We start from the raw sequence: 6179 nt of genomic DNA on the forward strand, positions 1-6179 counted from the left end.
TCAATCCTTTGTCAGTTGCTTCATTTGCAAATATTTTCTCCCATTCTGAGGGTTGTCGTTTGGTCTTGTTTATGGTTTCCTTTGCTGTGCAAAAGCTTTTAAGTTTCATTAGGTCCCATTTGTTTATTTTTCACACCGGTCAGAATGGCCATCATCAAAAAATCTAGAAACAATAAATGCTGGAGAGGGTGTGGAGAAAAGGGAACACTCTTGCACTGTTGGTGGGAATGTAAATTGATACAGCCACTATGGAGAACAGTATGGAGGTTCCTTAAAAAACTACAAATAGAACTACCATACGACCCAGCAATCCCACTACTGGGCATATACGCTGAGAAAACCATAATTCAAAAAGAGTCATGTACCAAAATGTTCATTGCAGCTCTATTTATAATAGCCCGGAGACGGAAACAACCTAAGTGTCCATCATCAGATGAATGGATAAAGAAGATGTGGTACATGTATACAATGGAATATTACTCACCCATAAAAGGAAACGAAATTGAGTTATTTGGAGTGAGGTGGATGGACCTAGAGTCTGTCATACAGAGTGAAGTAAGTCAGAAAGAGAAAAACAAATACCGTATGCTAACACATATATATGGAATCAAAGAAAAAAAAAAAGGTCATGAAGAACCTAGGGGCAAGACGGGAATAAAGACACAGACCTACTAGAGCATGGACTTGAGGATATGGGGAGGGGGAAGGGTAAGCTGTGACAAAGTGAGAGACTGGCATGGACATATATTCACTACCAAACGTAAAACAGATAGCTAGTGGGAAGCAGCCGCACAGCACAGGGAGATCAGCTAGGTGGTTTGTGACCACCTAGAGGGGTGGGATAGGGAGGGTGGGAGGGAGGGAGACGCAAGAGGGAACATATGGGAACATACGTATATGTATAACTGATTCACTCTGTTACAAAGCAGAAACTAACACACCATTGTAAAGCAATTATACTCCAATAAAGATGTTAAAAAAAATAAGTTCTACGATAAATACAAAAACCTTCCTGATTAAAAAAAAAAAAGCACAAGCAACAAAAGAAAAAAATAGGTAAACTGGATTTCATCAAAATTAAAACTTATGGGCATCAAAGGCCATTCTCAAGAAAGTGCAAAAGCAATCTACACAATGGGAGAAAATATCTGCAAATCACATATCCGATAAGGCCTACTATCCAGAAGATATAAAGAACTTTTAAAACTCAACAAACAAAAATACAAACAAACCCATTTAAAAATGGGCAAAGAACTTGAACAGATGTTTTTCCAAAGAAGATGTATAAATGGCCAAAAGGCACTTGAAAATATGTTCAAGATCATTAGTCACTAGGGAAACGCAAACCAAAGCCACAATGGCATACCATTTCACACCCAATAGGATGGCTATAATTAAAACAAAAACAGACAAGCCAACAAACAGAAAATGACGGACACTGGCAGGTGCTATGGTCTGAATGTTTATGTCCCCACAAAATTCATAGATTGAAATTCTCATTCCTGATGTAATGGTATTAGGATGCGGGGCCTTTGGGAGGTACTTAGGTCATGAAGGTGGAGCCTCAGGAATGTGATTAGTGCCATTATACAGGGACCCCATGGAGCTCCCTCACCCCTTCCACCCTGTGAGGACACAGTGAAAAAGCACCAGCTATGGACCAGAAAGAAGGCCCTCACCAGACCATGCTGGCACCCTGATCTCAGACGTCCAGCCTCCGGAACTGTAAGAAATAAATCCCCGTTGTTTATATCCTACGTTGTTTATAGCAGCCCGAACAGGCAAAAATAGCAAGAATGAAAAAATGGGAACCCGTACGCTGCTGGTGGGAATGTAAAATAATTCAGCTACTGTGGATGTGTGTGTAGAAGCTCCTCAAAAAGTCAAACATTGAGTAACTATATGACTCAGCAACTCCACTTCTAGGTATTTACCCAGAGAATTGGAAACAGATAAACACATGTTCTAGCAGCACCATTTTCCACAGCCCCAAATAAACCGTGCAGACCGCGCAACGGTCCATCAGCGTATGAGTGAATAAACATTGTGACATCCATACAATGGAATACTATTCGGCCATTACTCTGGTGGCAACTCAGCTGAGTGTACTGCGGTTCAGGCTTGACTCTAAACACCTGGGGTTAGTGTCAGACTCCAAGGCTGCCCCCACTTCAGACGCCAGCCGCAAGTCTCTGGGCTTCCGCAAGCCACCACGCTTCTGATTGGCTGGCTCTAAATTCAGGCGTTCCTATGACACCTTCAGCTTCGATAATTCACGAGAATGACTCACAGAAGCCAGGAAAGTGTGAAAGAGGGTGATTATGTCTTGAAGCTTGATATTTCTAAACTAATACAGAAAAAACTTGTAGAAGGTGCATGGGAAAGGAACCTTGGAAAAGAGAGTTTTGTGTGTGATCAGGATTGGCTAAGAGTAGAGCGAATTTAATTAAGCGAACTTTATGGTTAAAAGTAAACTGGTGCAAGACTGAAGTTTGATTTGCCCTCTGTTAGGAGAACAAAGTTTCCTGCACTACTGAGCTGCTCTTGACCACAGATTGTAAGTTTCTTTCTCTAGCTAGCTTGGAGTTTTCCAAAGGGCCCCTGAGCCATCTCAGAAAGAGCTACGAAACTAATTAGGATTGCTTGGTATGTGAAATGACGTTGTCAGATGACTGGTGACAAACATTCTTAGGTTGTACTGTATGGGTAAGTGTCATTAATGTAAATATTCCAGAAAAAAAGTTATATAAAGGTCCTAAAACTTGAATATGCTCTGGTACAATGTTATCAGTCACGATTCTAGTTATTATCTTAAAATGTTGTGTGTTATAGCACTGTCAAGTGCATTATAATCAGATCTTTAATCAGGCTTTTAAAAAGTCTTTTGTCATTCATAAACAGTTATTGTTTCACTCTGATACTTTTACAAACATGCTTTATCTTCAAGAAAATTCACAGAAAAGACTTTTTGACAAGTATAGGTTTCTGATAACTTTTAGATCATATCACTGAACTGGGTAAAAAATTAAAGAATTCTAATTGAAGCCTTGACGGCTTCATAAAACTGTTAATAAGAGATCAGGGAGTAGTTACATAAGACTGAATGAACTGGTGAATATGGTTATAATTTTTACGGGCTCTGTCTGAAACATTACTGGCTTTTAATCTGTGTTTTCCAGATATAAGGAAATCCTTCCCCTCAAGCTAAGTACTGACTTACAGCAATTTGGTAAATTATACCTTCATAAGCAGAATTGAAACATTTACCTTTTCTCTCTACCTGATCCCTCCAGAGACTGGAAGCTCTTACGTTCCCAGCAACCTTATCAGGTAAATAAAGAAAGCCATCTCTTGACAGGTACAGGAATCTCAAGGTATTTTGGGAATCTCAAGAAAAGAGGAACTCATCCAGCTCTATAGCTATGGTAGGAAGAATCTGGTAGCAAGCCCTTGGCATGGCTTTCCTGGCCTTGAGAGGTCTTTTAAAAATTCAATCTGAGATTCCTTATAAAAAGTTCCAGCAAAGCCAATTTTTAAAGAATGTGTATGATCAACTACACTTATGGGAATCATCAGACCAAGTTTATTGCAACCAGACTTATACTGCAAATAAATTAGCCTTATTTTGGCTATATTTGGTAGAAATGAGGGTCATTTTAGAGATAAAAAGATTATGTTTCAGTGGGTTTTAAATTCTCGTTCTGTTAACTGAGGTCTGCATTTACAGCCTAAGACTCACCTGCCAGATACTTCCCTGTTATGTTACATAATGGTAAAGTTTAGCTGAATTATTAAAAAGACACTCTCAGTTTGTTTCTGAAGCTTATCACAGTGATCTGTCCTCACATGAAGATCAAATGCCCCATGACCTGCGTCCAGGCCCTGTCAGAATTGAAAGCTTTTGTGTTAACGGTACTGTTGCTCCTAATACTTAGGAAGAAAAGGAAATTCTTCAGTTGTCCCAGAGTATAACTACCATGACACGTAACACTGCTTGCTGCTAAGCCCACGCGTACAATGTGTGTGTGACAATTTCCTATGACTGATAAAATGCATAGCCTATAAAATGTTTCTCCCATCAACGTGCCTCTGAGCTTGTCCATGATATCTGACTAGTTCTCCCCAACGAGAATAGCTACTCAAACGAATAAACAAAAGGTAGGCCTACCACCGAGGGACGTTATGGGTCAAGGGCAGGCAGAAACCACCCTGGACAGAGGGTAAAATATTTTGATTTATTAAAGGAATTACAAACAAAAAGGGAAAATGACAGAAAAAGCTTTCACACATTGAGGTATACGTTATATGTGATTTATATATGATTTAACTTAACTAGAACAGCCTGCTTTTGTGGCCTATTGAATATGCATTGTACACCTCCTTTAATTATTAAGGAAAAATACATTTAGAAATCAAAATATAGTAACTGAGCTTTGGGCATCCTAAACAGAGCTGGATGGCCATTGTGGGCAAGACCTCAGACAAAGAACTGAAAACTTAAATTTTCTGAGCTGTATCAGACCCAAGGACACCTCCAGTCATTCTCAAAGCAGCTGCGACACTGTGATCTCTAGGTCTCCTCAGATCCTCTGTTGACACAAAGGAATTTTTACAGGGAATAACCTTACAGATGCAACACCCTCGGGTCAAACGGGCTCTGGACCCTGAGCTGTGTCTGACTCCCCTTGGCCACAATTTATATGGGAGCCTCTTTCTGACCCCAAGGTTCTGAAGACATCCTAAAGACAACTAACGCCGTCCCCAACTAGAATGCAAGGGTCGATTCTTCTCATGGCCTTTCCTGTCATCTCTCCCTGGCAGGTTAAAGTTTTCTGGAACATCACACGAGACACCCAACAGGGCTGGAATTTTATGGACTGCTGGGTCTGCCGTCAGCCTCAAACCAGGAATGAAAATTGGCCCCTGGACCAACAGGGGACCCCACTGACAACTGGGAACTTCACCAAACTCCAGTTTAATTCCTCCACATCTGTGCTCCTGCCCAGGGACATCAAGGTTGCCCCCATTACCACTCCCACCACAACAAAGGCACGTGCGTTAGTTGAACCCCCGTTTTCTGGGGGCCCAACCAATCTTCCCATCTGGAGCCTGGGTACATGGGCTGCTTCTTGGCCCTGGGAACGTGATCACACCGAGCCTGGAAGGTGTCCGGCCCACGCAGTCAGGGCACCATCATTAGCCCGAAGGTGACTAAGGAGAACCCCCCCCCGAGGGGCATGTGGTCCTGGGCCCCAGCACAGGGGCACCCAGGCCGCAAACTGTCTGTAAGAAAGCCCCAGTGGACGTGGGGCTGTCGGCGGTGTGCACCCGACCCACGCTACACTCAGGTTTTTAAATTCACTCACCACTCCGCCCGGATGCAGAGCCACTCTTCGGGGCAGGAGGAGAGCTGGGCTGGTGGCCGCAGGCGTGGTCGCCCCTGTAGGTGCCCGGGTGAGCCTGGCGGGAACGCCCTGGACAGTGGCCTGGGTAACTGGACAGCCCGGTTCCGACTTCAGAAGGCAAAGCTTCACTGGACTCTCTGGCCCACAAGACACTCAACCCCCGCATTGCTCCTGATTCCCTGCTGGCTGGTCCAGGGGGGCTTGCGCCCCAGCAAACGCTTCCGCTGTTGCTATGGTAACATCCACGGTCAAACAGAGGAGCGGCAGCCTCTGCTGGGAAGGCCTCTGCTGGGCAGGCCTGACTCAACAGGCCTGGGCGGCGTCCAAGGGGCGCTCCGGCTTCCAGGGCCCTCAGTTATTCGCCGGTTCTGGCTCTCCGGTCCGTGTGTCCTCAGTCTGCCCGGTGAGTTTCGTCTCTTCGAGAAGTGAGGCCATCAAGCTCCACATGACGACCCAGGGGTACAAGAAAACGCGGCGACGGCCGGGTGACCCCCGGGGCTCCCTCGGCTGGCCACGGACACCCTGCTTCTCAGCCCAGCGAGGCGCAGTGACAAGGCAGGGGGTTGTCACCAAGGCAGTCAGCGCGAGCTCCCCGCCATCCCTGAGGGCACGCGGGCTGTCGGCGGCGCCAGGAGGACGGGAAAACCGGAGGCGCCGGAACCGGAACGGCCACGTCCAAGATGGCGGCGGGCCTGCGTCCGGGAGCCCCTCCTCCCGGCGGGCTCGTCGCGGTACCTCAGCATCCAGGTGCACCTGCCGGTGCCCGTGAAGGAC

At 45.2% G+C, this 6179-nt stretch overlaps 1 protein-coding gene across 3 annotated transcripts in view; it reads right to left on the reverse strand.

The window, feature by feature from the left end:
• ALDH1L1 (aldehyde dehydrogenase 1 family member L1) overlaps positions 1-5940 on the reverse strand; it is an 80628-nt gene extending 74688 nt beyond the window's left edge. For all 3 annotated transcript variants that reach the window (XM_079934827.1, XM_079934825.1, XM_079934828.1), the window contains exon 1: positions 5367-5940. The gene's annotated coding sequence lies outside the window, so the exon portion shown is untranslated. The remainder of the gene's footprint in view (positions 1-5366) is intronic.
• Positions 5941-6179: the final 239 nt, after the last annotated feature.

The sequence above is a fragment of the Stenella coeruleoalba genome (genome assembly GCF_951394435.1).
Source record: "Stenella coeruleoalba genome assembly, chromosome: 10".
Lineage (NCBI taxonomy): Eukaryota > Metazoa > Chordata > Mammalia > Artiodactyla > Delphinidae > Stenella > Stenella coeruleoalba.